Below are 16,744 nucleotides of genomic sequence, written 5' to 3'. Positions count from 1 at the left end.
AAAAGGAAAAGATGAAATTGTCTTAATTTGTGAAAAACAGCATGCTGATGAGCTTTGCATCACTGTGACCAGAGTACCTAACAGGAACAACTTAGGGGAGGAAAAGTTTATTTTTGCTTATGGTTTCAGAGTTCCAGTTCATGGCTGATCGGTTCCATTGCTCCAGGCTTAAGGAGCAAAATGGCTGAAGAGCACAGTGGAGGATCTCAGCTCATGGTGGTGGGGAAGCAGAGAAGATGAGCCCTTTCAGGGAACACCCCTAATGAAGCCAGAACTGAGGACAGGCAGTTAGTGTAGAATAGGGAATCTGGGTCAAATAGAGAAACTGGAGGCCATCTGAGTCTGGGAAATTGGAGACCGCCCCTGGGAGAATGGACTGTCAAGGTCTCCAGAGCCCTTTGATCACCAAGGTTACCTGCCTGTACTACCTCTCCCAAAAGGTTGCAGGCAGGGAATTGCTAATTAATGCCCCTTGGGCATTGCCCCTGCCTAATCACTCCACTGGGCCCTTCCCCCTGCCCATTGCTTCTCACCTTTTTTGCCATCTCACAGGCATCTCCTGGGCCTAGTCACATAGGCAGGAAGGACAGAGATAAGGAGGAAGAGAGCAGGACAACAAAGGAAACTTAGTCTATAAGAGGGCAGGGCGCTCTAACTTCTTGGGATACCAGAATACCAGCCATGGCTCCCTTCTCCCTCCCGGGAGAAGTCTGTGTTACTACCTGTAAATGAAACCTGCTTCATATGCTTGCCTCAGTGTGCTTCTCTAATGTCCAAACTTCAACATTTGAGGAAGCAGAATTCATCACCAATAACTGGTGGTATCACCAATACCTACCTCCTCCAACCATGCCCACAGTTACCATCCAGGTAACCCATTTAAACTAGGGTGGAATTATTAGGTTATAGCTCTCATAATACAATCATTTCAGCTTCAAATATTCCTACATTAACACAGGACTACATTAACATAACTTTGGGGAGACACATATCCAAACCATTACAGGCAGGATTGTGCAAACAGGAAATACTGAAAAATCTACCAAAAAGCTAAAACTAAAAAGTGAGATTCAAATGGCAGATTAGAGGGAGACTGCATTTCTGGTTGCTCCGTGGCTTGGGATTTGAGCAGTGGGAGTACTCCTTATTGTGAATAAGGTGAAAGAGGGAATTCATTGAAATTCAATAATAGGCAGTCAGAGATTCTTAGAATACCATAAATTTGGGTGCACTGAACCAAAGACACGAATGAGTACATTGGAGCCAAGTCAGTGATAGCAGCAACAGCAGTTTCACTGCAGAGGGGAGGGATAACACAGGGAGAGAAACACAACAGACAAGTTTGGTATGGAAAATCCTGTAGAAAAGCAATATGAACTTAGCTGAACCAGAGACTATACAGCAAACTTGTGTTTGTAAAGTGCTCTGTGTTTCTCAACTGGCAAGCCAAGAGCTGAGGCAAGGAGCCATCTTGAAGGAAACCACAATTGTAGTTTGCTGATGTGGAAGCCCAGGAATTCATACAAAATATTAACATAGTGTTCCAGTAAGTGCCTACTATGTGGCCTTTAATGTATCTAACAGAACATGATTGAAAGAGACACAGTAAAGATTACACCCACAGGGATTTATGTCAGAGATATGGAGAGAAGTTCAACTTGCTTTCCCTTGAAGTCTGGTTGTTCAAGTTACCAGCTGAAGAGGGTCAGGAAACTGCACATGTGGCATGAATACTCTCAGAGATTACACTTGGGAACTCAGCCTGTGAAGGCCACATTCATGAGGAGTGGATTGTGTGGGCCCTGTGGAGGGTTGATGTTACGGTTTAAATATTAGGTGTCTCCCTAAAGAAAACGCCAGAAAGTTTAGAAGATGATTTGGGTTTGAGGGTTTTAACCTAATGAGTGCATTAATTCACTGACAGTGATTAACTGGGTGGTGACCATAGGCAGGTAGGGTGTGACTGGAGGAGGTGGGTCATTGAAGGCATACCTTTAGGGTATGTATTTTTTCCCTGTGAATGGAAAGCTCTCTCTGCTTACTGGTGTGATGTTCCAAGCTGCTTTCCTTCTCCACACTCTTTTGCTGTAGTGTTCTCCCTCATCTCTGGGCCAGAGCAATGGAGTCGGCCATCTAGAAACCTCTGAAACTGTGAACCCCAAATAAACTTTTCCTCCTCTAAACTTGTTCTTGTCAGGTCTTTTGTTTACCTCTAATAGTTAAATTCTCTTCTTCTTTTTCTCTTTTTATTGTTTTTATTTCCCTTCTCCTTCTTTATAGCCAAACTTACTAATCTCTTGGTTTCACTCTCTTCATATTTTTTAATATTCTAAGCTTTTATCTCCTAATTACATTTTGTTTTCTCTTAATGAACTATATTTTTACTACTTTTTATTTTAATTTTGGGGGGAAATGTGGCATTTGAATTTACTCTTTTTTATTTATTACTCTATCCAAGAGCATGGTTGATCTATCTTCTAAGGTCTTCTTTAATTAATTTCTTTAGTGTTCTGTAATTTCCATTGATGACATCTTTCACCTCTTTGGTTATATTGAGACCCAAATTTTTTTTAGGCTATTGGGAATTGGATAGTTTTCCTAATTTCTCTTTCAGTGGATTCATTACTGATGTATGGGAAGGCATTTGATATATGGGTATTGATTTTATATACTTCTACTTTGCTGAATTCATTTATTCTAGAAGTTTTCTGGTTAAATTTTTTGTGTCTTCTTTTTACAATTTTTTAGAAATGTTTGGTGTATGTAACTTATGCCCCCATGATTCATGTTATTGTGGTTATTATTAGTACTGTGGATGGCATAATTGACAACTACTGTTGATTTTAATGCCAGATCTAGTTCACAGCTATTTATTATTGTTTATGTTGGCAATTGATAATCCTACCATTCCTGCTTCTGTGGCAGTTAGTGTTGTAGGTATCACAGTAGGCACCAGGTATTTATTTTAGTGCTGCATATTGTTTGTGCTATTGTTGCTACTGTTTGTTTACCCCTCTCCTGTGAGGTGCTGAAAATCTACTAGGACACTGCAAGTTCAACTGGTAGCCCTCTACTGCTGAGCTACACCCCAAACCCAGTCAAGAGACAGTGTGTCTTGCTCCCCAAATAAACTAGCCACACTCAACATCAATGACACTTTAATTAAAATAGAGGAAACATTTAAGTATGGTAAAGCACACCTGTAATCCCAACAGCTCAGGAGTCTGAGGCAGAAGGATCACAAGTTCAAAGCTACCTCGGCAACTTAGAGTAACCCTAAGCAACATAGCAAGAATCCGTCTCAAAATAAAAAATAAAACAGGCTGGGGATGTGAATCGATGGTTAAGCACCCCTGGGCCAATATCTGGTACAAAAAAAGAACAGAAAAGAAAAAGAAAAAGAAAAAGAAAGAAAGAAAATGGGAAACAAAAATCCCAAACAAATTACCAGATGCCAAGTTGGAATGGCTAGGATGGACCCTCAGATTTCACTAATGGACAACAAGAACAAAAATAGACACAAATACTGTGGGCACCACACCTATGAAGTATCTCAATATAGGTCATTCCCAGACCCTGTTAGAATCTACACAGTTGCTACATGAGCAAGGGCAATCACAGAGGGTATGCCCCACATTATGCCCCACATACCTTCTTGTATGCAACACAATTGCCAGATGTACAATTACCCCACTCTGTGTGACCTACAGGGAAAGTGGGATTCTCAGTTCTGACATTATAAACACTGTAGCAAAATATACTAAATCATCAGAAAAGAACTAGCAAGAAAATTATACTACAGGAGATCCAAGATGGCGGACTAGAGGGAGGCTGCATTCCTTGTTGCTCCCTCACGCTGAATTCAAGCAGAAGATATCTGTTTCTCGGTGAGGCAGTTTTTGCTGCTTATCAATCCCCTGGTGTTTACCCATTTGTCTGCTGTGATGACCTGCAGTCTGCCAGCATATCGACGCCTTTTTTGAGAGCAGATTGCTCGCTGTCAGGCATCTATCATCCACCATTTGCCTGCCTCTCGCCTGTCCATTGCCTGCCTTACTCCTATCCATCACCCAACGATGGAGGTTCACCTCCCGATCGTCCGACAACAGTCAGCAAATTGATCACCAACCGCCAGTGGAGCACCAGCTGCCTGCTGCTGCCTGGAAGTTCACTGTTACAGTACCTGCAGGTTTGATTACATGTGGCTGCCGCCATTATAAGACAACAGCCAGGCCCCGTAGGACCCCTGGCCAGACTGACTGAGCCCCATCTCCAGGATCCCTCAGCCCAACCGATCACTCCCTGCCTCTGGGGCCCTCACATCGACTGACTGCTCCCTGCTGCCAGGACCCTCAGACCAACTGACTGTGCCCTATCACCGGGACCCCAGACCAACTGATTGCACCCGGCCTCCAGGATCCCACAACCACACCAAACACACTGGACCTCCAGGACCCCTGCCGGACCAACTACATGCCATCTCCAGGACCTCCAGCTGACCACGTCCACCCCTGAGCTGCAGCTCCCCATTTGCCAACACATTTCGAAGCCAGAGCAGCCATCTTGGATAATCCTGGAAGCCATAGCTCCGATCTTTGGGTGGGGCATATCCCATCCTGAGACACCTGCTGGAGGCTTGAAGCTCATTGTCAGGTACCTCTCATGCATCAGGCTACTGAACACTGGGAGGTTTCATTAGTATATGACTGCTATACAGTAGATTTTCTTTTTTCTCCTTTTTAAAAAAATTTAAGTTTTTATTTCTTTACTTTTCTTGCTCTATTTTCCTTTTGTTTACCTGTTCCCTCAGAGTCTCTTTCTCCCTTTTTTGCATGCTAACATCCGATTTCTTTTGATTACACTCTCACCCTTTCTATTTTCTAGAACTTCTGTATATTCTTTTCTTATCCCATTAACAGCCACATTCTATATCCCTCTGCATCCTCTTTGTCCTCCTTTAGAAACTGCAGACCTTATTGCAAACCTGTTTGTTTTACCAAAGATAATATTTGAACTCACTTTGTTTATTATGACAATTTTGTTATTGTCCCCATAGGGGCTATTTGGTCTAGGATTGCATAGTGTCTGATTTGGGCACTGCTAACATTGATCTCCCCTTAAAGAAAGGGTTTTGGAAACCTATAGGGCCACTATAAGCCTATAGGGGGAAATCTGCAATACCCCAGATCTGCACTGCTAGAGGGGAAGATACATGAACAACATGAAAAAACAAGGGAAGAAAATGATCCAAACAAATCTAGATTCTAGAGTAATAGAATCCAATGACAGTATGTTAAAAGAAATGTCAGAAAAGGACTTCAGATTATACATGATTAAGATGATTAGCAAAGCAAAGGATGAGATAAGAGAGCAAATGCAGGCAATGAATGATAATACCAATAAGCTGAAAGAGCACCTGCAGGAAGCAAAAGATCATTTCAACAAAGAGATAGAGATTCTCAAAAAAAAAAAACCAAATGGAAATCCTTGAAATGAAGGAGACAATAAACCAAATAAAAAACTCAATGGAAAGCATCACCAACAGACTAGACCACTTGGAAGACAGAACCTCAGACAATGAAGACAAAATATTTAATCTTGAAATAAAGTTGCCCAAACAGAGAGAAGATGGTAAGAAATCATGAACAGAATCTCCAAGTACTATGGGACATCATGAAAAGACCAAATTTAAGAATTATTGGGATTCAGGAAGGCACAGAGATACAAACCAAAGGAATGAACAATCTATTCAATGAAATAATATCAGAAAATTTCCCAAACCTTGTTGGGGGCTGTGCCATGTTGACCACATTGGCAGCGAGGAGGTTAATTGACATAAGCACACTCAGGTGATTTATCATCCATGCACACAGTGTATGCGCATGTGTTCTCAAGCACTCCTAATTGTGCCTGCTCAGACATCTAGCGTCTTGCTAATCTTTGCATAAGAGGCGTAGCCCTGCTCTCCACCTCCTGGAGGTGATATAAGCGTAGGCGGAGCAAGACAGAAAAATATGCAGCAGCTAGTAGGGAAAAGCGATGGCAGCTAGCAAGCACAGCAGCTAGTAGGGAAGAGCACAGCAGCTAGTAGAAAGAAGAACACAGAAGCTAGCAGAAGTGGCAAGCAGAAAGAAAAGACAGCGGAGCAGCAGCTAGTAGAAAGCGGCAGAAGGCAGATCGCAGAGCGGAGAACTGAGACGCATCAGTAAAGCACCTTAGGTAGATGCACCCTTAGTTCACAGGATGCAGGATGCACCAGTAAGAAGCAACAGAAAACTAAGAAGACATAGATATCTCTGAAAGCAAAGTCTCTCTCTCTCTCTCTCTCTCTCTCTCTCTCTCTCTCTCTCTCTCTCTCTCTTCTCTCAAAGCAAGTAAACCTCATTTCCTCTATCCTCTATAAACAAACAAGTAAGAAAGCAGTGCACTAAAGAGATAGAAGTGGCTCAGTTTCCAGTCCACCACCCATAAGACCCGTGCAAATTGTTGCTGCAGGCAGTGACAAATATCCGTGGATTTGGTACCGCAAAGAGCCAGCAACAAAACCTGAAGAATGAAATGGAAAATCAAATACAAGAGGCTTACAGAACACCAAATGCACAGAATCACAACAGATCCACACCAAGACACATTATAATGAAAATGCCTAACATTCAAAATAAAGATAGGATTTTGAAGGCCGTGAGAGAAAAGCATGAGATTACATTTAGGGGGAGACCAATACGGATAGCAGCCGACTTCTCAACCCAGACTCTAAAAGCTGAAGGGCCTGGACCAACATATTTCAAGCTCTGAAAAAACATGGTTGCCAACCAAGAATCCTATACCCAGCAAAACTAACCTTCAGATTTGAAGATGAAATAAAATCCTTCCATGATAAACAAAAGTTAAAAGAATTTACAAATAGAAAGCCTGCACTACAGAATGTTCTCAACAAAATATTCCATGAGGAGGAAATAAAAAACAACAATGGAGGTCAGCAAAGGGAGGAACTACCTTAGAGAAAAAGCACTCAAAGGAGAAACCAAGCCAACTTAAAAACCAAAAATAAGCCAAATGACTGGGAATACAAATAATTTCTCAATAATAAGCCTGAACATTAATGGCCTAAACTCATCAATCAAAAGACACAGACTGGCAGAATGGATTAAAAAGAAAGACCCAACAATATGCTGCCTGCAAGAGACTCATCTCATAGAAAAAGACATCCACAGACTAAAGGTGAAAGGATGGGAAAAAACCTACCACACACATGGACTCAGTAAAAAAGCGGGGGTTTCCATCCTTATATCAGCTAAAGTGGACGTCAAGCCAAAGTTAGTCAGAAGAGATAAAGAAGGACATTTCATACAGCTTAAGGGAACCATAAATCAGGAAGACATAACCATAGTAAATATTTATGCCCCCAACAATGGTGCATCCCTGTACATCAAACAAATCCTTCTCAATTTCAAGAATCACATAGACCACAACACAATAATTCTGGGTGACTTTAATGCACCGCTGTCACCACTAGATGGATCTTCCAAACAAAATCCAACCAAAGAAACCAAAGAACTCAATAACACAATCAATAACCTAGACTTAATAGACATATATAGAATATTCCATCCATCAACGAGTGGATACACTTTCTTCTCAGCAGCACATGGAACCTTCTCGAAAATAGACCATATGTTATGCCACAAAGCAGCCCTTAGGAAATGCAAAAAAATAGAGATACTGCCTTGTGTTCTATCAGATCATAATGGACTGAGAGTAGAAATCAATGACAAAATAAAAAAGGGAAATTACTCCAACACTTGGAGACTAAATAATATGCAATTGAATGAAACATGGATAACAAAAAACATCAGGGAGGAGATTAAGAAATTCTTAGAGGTCAATGAGAATGATGATACAACATATCAAAATCTCTGGGACACCATGAAAGTGGTACTAAGAGGAAAATTCATTGCATGGAGTGCATTCCAGAAAAGAATGAAAAGTCAACAACTAAATGACCTAACATTACAGCTCAAAGCCCTAGAAAAAGAAGAACAGAATAACAGCAAAAGTAGTAGAAGACAGAAAATACTTAAAATCAGAGTTGAAATCAATGAAATTGAAACAAAAGAAACTATTCAAAAAATTGACAAAAAGTTGGTTCTTTGAGAAAGTAAACAAAATAGACAAACCCTTAACCACACTAACAAAGAGAAGGAGAGAGAAGACTCAAATTACTAAAATACATAATGCAAAAGGAGATATCACGACAGACACCACTGAGATACAGAACATAATGAGAAGCTACTTTGAAAATCTGTATTCCAACAAAATAGAAAGAACTGAAGACATTGACAAATTTCTAGAGACATATGCTCCTCCCACACTGAACCAGGAGGACATACACGATTTAAACAGATCAATATCAAGCAATGAAATAGAAGAAGCCATTAAAAATCTACCATCCAAAAAAAGCCCAGGACCAGAGAGATTCTCAGCCGAGTTCTACAAGACCTTCAAAGAAGAACTCATTCCAATACTTCTCAAAGTATTCCAGGAAATAGAAGAGGAGGGTCCCCTACCAAACTCATTCTATGAAGCTAATATCACCCTCATACCCAAACCAGGAAAAGACACATCAAGGAAAGAAAATTTTAGACCAATATCCTTGATGAATATAGATGCAAAGATCCTTAACAAAATATTGGCAAACCATATCCAAAAACATATTAAGAAAATTGTGCACCACGATCAAGTGGGGTTCATCCCTGGAATGCAAGGATGGTTCAACATTCATAAATCAATAAATGTAATCCATCATGTCAATAGACTTAAGGAGAAGAATCATATGATTATTTCAATTGACGCAGAAAAAGCGTTCAACAAAATACAACACCCTTTCATGCTCAAAACACTAGAAAAAAATAGGGATAGTAGGAACATACCTGAACATTGTAAATGCTATTTATGCTAAGCCCATGGCCAACATCATTCTTAATGGAGAAAAACTGAAAGCATTCCCTTTAAAAACGGGAACAAGACAGGGATGTCCTCTTTCACTAATTCTATTCAACATTGTCCTCGAATCTCTAGCCAGAGCAATTAGGCAGATCAAAGAAATTAAAGGGATACGAATAGGAAAAGAGGAACTTAAGCAGTCACTATTTGCAGATGACATGATTCTATATTTAGAGGATCCAAAAACCTCCTCCAGAAAACTTCTAGACCTCATCAATGAATTCAGCAAAATAGCAGGCTATAAAATCAACATGCATAAATCTAAAGCATTTTTATATGCAAGCGATGAAACAGCTGAAAGGGAAATGAGGAAAACAACCCCATTTGCAATAGCCTCAAAAAAAAAAAAAATAAAATACTTGTGCATCCATCTAACCAAAGAGGTAAAAGATCTCTACAATGAAAACTACAAAACATTGAAGAAAGAAATTAAGGAAGACCTTAGAAGATGGAAAGATCTCCCATGTTCTTGGATAGGCAGAATTAATATTGTCAAAATGGCCATACTACCAAAAGTGCTATACAGATTCAATGCAATTCCAATTAAAATCCCAATGACATACCTTACAGAAATAGACCAAGCAGTCATGAAATTCATCTGGAAGAATAAGAAACCCAGAATAGCTAAAGCAATCCTTAGCAGGAAGAATGAAACAGGGGGTATCGCAATACCAGAACTTCAACTATACTATAAAGCAATAGTAACCAAAACAGCATGGTATTGGCACCAAAATAGACAGGTAGATCAACGGTACAGAATAGAGGACACGGACACAAACCCAAATAAATACAATTTCCTAATACTAGACAAAGGGGCCAAAAATATGCAATGGAGAAAAGATAGCCTCTTCAACAAATGGTGCTGGGAAAACTGGAAAACCATATGCAACAGAATTAAACTAAACTCCTATCTCTCACCCTGCACAAAACTCAACTCAAAATGGATCAAGGACCTTGAAATCAGACCAGAGACCCTGCATCTTATAGAAAAAAAGTAGGTCCAAATCTTCAACTTGTTGGCTTAGGATCAGACTTCCTTAACAGGACTCCCATAGCACAAGAAATAAAAGCAAGAATCAATAACTGGGATAGATTCAAATTAAATAGCTTTCTCTCAGCAAAGGAAACTATCAGCAATGTGAAGAGAGAGCCTACAGAGTGGGAGAATATCTTTGTCACTCATACTTCAGATAGAGCACTAATTTCCAGAATATATAAAGAACTCAAAAAACTCTACACCAAGAATACAAATAACCCAATCAACAAATGGGCTAGGGAAATGAACAGACACTTCACCAAGATCTACAAGCAATCAACAAACATATGAAAAAATGATCACCATCTTTAGTAATAAGCGAAATGCAAATCAAAACTACGCTAAGATTCCATCTCACCCCAATTAGAATGGCGATTACCAAGAATACAAGCCACAATAGGTGTTGGAGAGGATGTGGGGAAAAAGGTACACTCATACATTGCTGGTGGGGTTGCAAATTAGTGCAGCCACTCTGGAAAGGAGTATGGAGATTCCTTAGAAAACTTGGAGTGGACCTACCATTTGACGCAGCTATCCCACTCCTCAGCCTATGTCCAAAGGACTTAAAATCAGCATACTACAGAGATACAGCCACATCAATGTTCATAGCTGCTCAATTCACAATAGCCAGACTATGGAACCAACCTAGATGCCCTTCAATAGATGAATGGATAAAGAAACTGTGGTATATATATATATATATACAATGGAATATTACTCAGCCATAAAGAATAATAAAATTATGGCATTTGCAGGCAAATGGATGAAATTGGAGAATATCATGCTAAGTGAGATAAGCCAATCTAAAAAATCCAAAAGACGAATGATCTCACTGATAAGCAGATGATGACATGTAATGAGGGTGGGAGGGGGGCAAGAATGGAGGAAGGAGGGACTGTATAGAGGGAAAAGAGATGTGGGAGGGGTGGGGGGAAAGAAAAAAATAATGGAATTAATCAAACATCATTACTCTATGTAAATGTATGAATATGCAAATGGTATGCTGTTACTCCATGTATAAACAGAAACAACATATATCCCGTTTGTTTACAATAAAAATAAATAAATAAATAAATAAATAAATAGAAAATTATACTACAAAACCCACTTGGAAATATATTGAAAAATTCACAGCAAACTGATAATCTAGAACACTGTGCCAAGAGAAGACTGTGCCCTAGAAATGCCACACATAAAAGTAGAAGAGAATTCATACTAACAGATGAATAAAATCCAATTCAGAAATGTAAGAAATACGAAAAATAAGGTATATTACATCTACTGGTGTTCATAATTCACCAGAATCTGACTCCAAAGATATTGAAGTGGATGAAATAACAAATAGAGAATTCAAATGAACAATTATTGAAATGATCAATAAATTCCAAGAGAACATAGAAAAATAACTGAATATATTTTAAAAGTTAGTACAGGACACAAATAATAAATTTGATAAGGAAAAAGAGATACTGAATAACAACCATACAGAAATTCTGGAAATGAGGGGCAAAATGAATCAAATAATATGTTCAGTTGAAAGTCTCTGTAATAGAATAGACCATACAGAAGACAGCATCTCAAAGTGGGAAGATAAAGCAGCATACAAAAACTCTGGGAAAACATTAAGAAACTGAACTTATGAATCCTTGAGTCAAAGAGGGTTGTGAGATGCAGGCTAATAGCATGGATAATCCCTTCAGGGAAATAATAACAGAAAAATTTCCAAACATTGGAAATAAAATGAACATATGAGATACAGGATACATTCAGAACCCCAAATGGACAAGATCAAAAAAGAACCTCTCTTTCAGTAGATTATACAAAGGGGAACAAAGGAAAGGAAAGGAGACTGGGAATAGGAAAGACAGAATGAATTGGACATAGCTTTCCTATGTTCATATATGAATACAGCTGAAACTCCACTTCGTTTACCTCCAGGAGAATGGTATCCTAGTTACAATGTTACATACATATCTATATATCTATATATAGATATATATACTCCATGTATATATGATAGGTCAAAATACACTCTACTGTTTTGTATATCTAAAAAGAGCAAATCTTAAAAATTCAAAAAAAGAACTCTCCACAACATATTATAATTAAAATGGCTAACATATACAGAAAAGATAGAATTTTTAAAGTCACAAAATAAAAACACTGGGTCACATTTAGATTCAAACCAATCAGAATTACTTCTGATTTCTCAACGCAAACTCTTAATATCCAGGAGGGCATGGAAAGACATGTTCCAATTCCTGAAATAAAATAACTGTCAACTAATATTCCTTTATCCAATAAAGCTAGCCTTCAGAATTGAATAAGAAATAAAAACCTTTCAAGATAAGCAAAAACTAAAATAATTCATGACTACTAAGTTGGCACTTCAGAAATAAAGAAATACTACCCATTTCAGACATAACTTTCCTATGTCCATATATGAATACATGACCAGTGTAACATCATGTGCAACCACAGAAATAGGAAGTTATACTCCATGTATGTATGGTATATCGAAATACATTCTACTGTCACGTATAACTAAAAAGAACAAACTTTTTTTAAAAAATTTTTTAAATAAATACTACCCACAAAAGAAATCAAAGCCAAACTCCAGAGTTCACAAATGGACAGATCTCATTTGAAAATTAGCCAAACAAATGAGAAACAGCATCCAATTAAACAAAAAAAATAAATCACAATGACAGTAAATGATCTCAACTTTCCAATTAAAAAACATAGGCTGGAGCTGGGCATGGTGGTACACACCTGTAATCCCAGCAGCACAGAAGGCTGAGGCAAGAGGATTGTGAGTTCAAAACCAGCTTCAGCAACTTAGTAAGGCACTAAATGACTCAGTGAGAACCTGCCTCTAAATAAAATACAATAAAGGACTGGGGATGTAGCTCAGTGATTAAGTGCCCCTGGATTCAATCCCCAGTACCAAAAAAAAAAAAAAAAAAAGAGAGAGAGAGAGACTGGCAGGATAGATTAAAAAACAAGACCCAAAAATATACTGTTTGCAAGAGATTCATCTTATAGACAAAGGCAGTCGTAGGCAGAAAGCAAAAAGATGGAAATTGATATGCTATGCAAATGGAGCCTGAACATAAGTAGTAGTAGTTGCTATCATATATGACAAAACACACTTGAAGCCAAAATTAATCAGAAGAGACAAAGAACTCACTTCATATTGATCAAGAGAACACTTCAACAAGAAGATATGATAGTAAATATTTATTCCCCAAATATCACTACACTATTTATATAAAGCAGATACTACTCAACATAAAGACTTAGACTCCAGTACAATAATACTAGGTAATTTTGACACACCTCTCTCACCAATAGGTCATCCAGACATGAACTCAGTAAGGACTCTTTGGACTGAAAAACTATTATAAATCAAATGGACTTAACAGACACCTATAGAATATTTCATCCAACAATAGCCAAATTCACTTATTTTCAGTGGTTCATGGAACCTTCTTCAAAATAAACCATATTTTAGTCACAAAGCGACTCTTAGCAAATACCAAAAAATCAAAATAATGAATATAATTCCTTTCATCTTATATGATCATAATGGAATAAATTTAAAAATCAACTTTAAAACATATAAACTATATAAACACATGTAGACTGAACAATAAAACTTTTGAATGATGAAGAAACCAGGGGAAAAATTTAAAATTTAAAATTCTTAGAATTAAATGAGAACAGTGATACAACATACCAGAACTTCTGGGAAACTGTGAAGACATTTCTAAGAGGAAAGATTGTAGCTATGAGTGACTACATGAGAAAATCAGAAAGATTTCAAACAACCTAAAGATACATCTCAAGGTCCTTGAAAAGAACAAATCAATTCTAAAACTAGTAGCAGTAAAAAATAATTAAAATCAGAGCTTAAGTCAATACAATAGAGAATAGAAAATACTACCAAGGATCAGTGAAATGAAGAGTTGGTTCTTTGAAAAAATAAACAAGATAGATAAACCTCATTAGCTAAATTAAACAAAAGAAAAATAGAGAAGACCCAAATGAATAAGATTAGAGATGAAAAAAGAGAAATTACCACAGAAATCCAGAGAATCATTAGGGACTATTTTGAAAATTTATACTCCAATAAATTTGAAAACCTAGAATAAATGGATACATTTCTGTACACATAGGACCTGCCAAAATTGAACCAATTAGATATATGAAACCTAAACGGACCAATAACAAGCAATAAGATAGAAGCAGTAATAAAAAACCTTCCAACAAAGAAAAGCCAGGACCAGATGGACTCTCAGCTGAATTCCACCAAACCTTTAAATAAAAAATAATGCCAGTGCTTCTCAAATTGCTCTATAAAATAGAAAGAGGTGTAATACTTCCAAATTCATTCTATTAAGTCAGTATCACCCTGATACCAAAGCCAGATAAGAATATAACAATGAAACTATAAACCAACATCCCTGATGAATTTAGATGCAAAAATCCTTAAGAAATACTAGCAAACCATATTCAATGATATATTTAAAAGATTGTCTATCATGACCAAGTTGGCTTTATTCCAGAGATATAAGGATGGTTTCATATATGCAAATCAGTAAATGTAATTCACCACATAAATAGAATTAAGACAAAAACACAGAGGCATCTCAATGGATGCAGAGAAAGCCTTTTACAAAAATTCAGTGCCTAATCATAATAAAAAACATTGAAGAAACTAGGGGTAGAAGAAACTTACCTTGACATCATAAAGACTGCATATGATCATCCCAAAGTCAACATCATAGAGAAAGGGGAAAAACTGAACACATTTCTTTTAAAATCTGGAACAATATAAGGATGTCCACTCTCATCACTTCTATTCAATATAGTACTAGAAATTCTTGTGAGAGAAATTGGGCAAGAGAAGAAAATAAAAGGGATAAAAGTAGGAAAAGACAATAATATGCTTTACACTTAGGAGATCCAAAAAGATCCTCCAGGAGACTTCTAGAGCTAATAGACAAATTCAGCAAAGTAACAGGTTACAAAATCAACATACAAAAATCAATAACTTTCCTATATACCAATAACAAATTTGCTGAAAAAGAAAATCAGGAAAACAACCCCATTCACAATAGTCACACACACACACACACACACACACACACACACACACACACACACACACCCTAAGAATAAATCTAACCAAAGAGGTGAACAAACTCTACAATGAAAACTCAGAACTCTGAAGAAAGAAACCGAAGAAGACTTTAGAAGATGGAAAGACCTCCCACGTTCATGGACAGGCAGAATTTTTATTGTTGATATGGCTTATATTACCAAAATCAGTAGATTCCATGAAATCCCCATCAAAATATCAATGACATTCTTTACAGAACTAGAAAAATACAGTGCTAAAATTCACGTGGAAGAATAAGACCCAAAATAGTCAAAGCAATTCTAAGAAAAGAGAAAAAAGCAATGCTAGATGCATCGCAATACTTGACTTCAAATTTATATTATGGAGTTATAGCAACAAAAATTGCATGGTGCTGGCATGAACGCAGACATAGACTGATGGAACAGAAAAGAAGACACAGAAATAAACACATAGAGATTCAGTTATTCAAACCTTTATACAAGTGCCAGAAACATGATGGAGAAAAGATAGGCTTTTCAACAAATGGTGCTGGGAAAACTAGTTATTCCTATACTGAAGAATAAGACTAGGTCCCTGTCTTTCACCCTTCATAAAAGTCAACTCAAAATGGATTGAAGATATACTAATTAGACAAGAAATTTTACAACTCCTAGAAGAAAATGTAGGGCCAACCAACACTCCAACATTATAAGCACAGGCTATGGCTTCCTCAATAAGACCCCTAAAGCTCAGAATATAATGCCAAGAATTAACAAATAGAATGACATCAAACTAAAAAGTTTTCATACAACAAAGGAAACAATTAAGAATGTGGAAAGAGAACATGCAAAATAGGAAAAATCTTGCTTAGTTACTCTTCTGACAGAGGATTAATATTCAGAATATGTAAAGAACTCAAAAAATTTAACTTCAAAAAACCAAATAACCGGTTAATCAATGGACAAAAGAACTAAACAGATACTTTTCAAAAGAAAAAAATTACAAGTGGCCCACAAATACATGAAAAAATGTTCAACATCTTTAGCAATTAAGGAAGGACAAAGCAAAACTACACTGAGATTTCATCTCACTCCAGTTAGAACGATAGCCATTAAGAACGCAAGCATAATAAATGCTGGTGAGGATGTAGAGGACAAGGAAGAACACTGTTTGTGGGATTGTAAATTAGTACAATCACTATGGAAATCTATATGAGGTTCCTCAAAAGACTAGGAATGCAACAATCATATGACACAACTCTACCACTACTTGGTATTTATCCTAAAAAATTAGAGTCATCATACTACAGCGATATATGCATACCCAAGTTTAGAGCAGCACAATTCATAATAGCCAAACAATAGAACCAACCATTCAATAAAAGAATGAACAAAGAAAATGTGGTACATATACACAATGAAGTTTTATTCTTCAACCATAAAGAAAAATTAAATCATGTCATTTGAAGGAAAATGGATGGAACTTGAGAGCATTACTTTAAGTAAAATAAGCCAAACTCAGAAAGTCAAGTGTATGTTGTCTTTCATTTATGAAAACTAGAGAGGATACAGGAAAAGAAA

At 37.3% G+C, this 16,744-nt stretch overlaps 1 long non-coding RNA gene across 1 annotated transcript; it reads left to right on the top strand.

Moving 5' to 3' along the window:
• The first annotated feature begins 3,923 nt into the window (after positions 1-3,923).
• LOC306646882 lies at positions 3,924-5,554 on the top strand. The gene is made up of 2 exons (XR_013759996.1): positions 3,924-4,189; positions 4,277-5,554. It is a non-coding gene; the product is annotated as an uncharacterized lncRNA (long non-coding RNA).
• Positions 5,555-16,744: the final 11,190 nt, after the last annotated feature.

The sequence above is a fragment of the Sciurus vulgaris genome (assembly GCF_902686455.1).
Source record: "Sciurus vulgaris genome assembly, chromosome: 1".
NCBI lineage: Eukaryota > Metazoa > Chordata > Mammalia > Rodentia > Sciuridae > Sciurus > Sciurus vulgaris.
The sequence above is the reverse complement of the archived record's forward strand: the minus strand, read 5'-3'. Positions and strand labels throughout refer to the sequence as shown.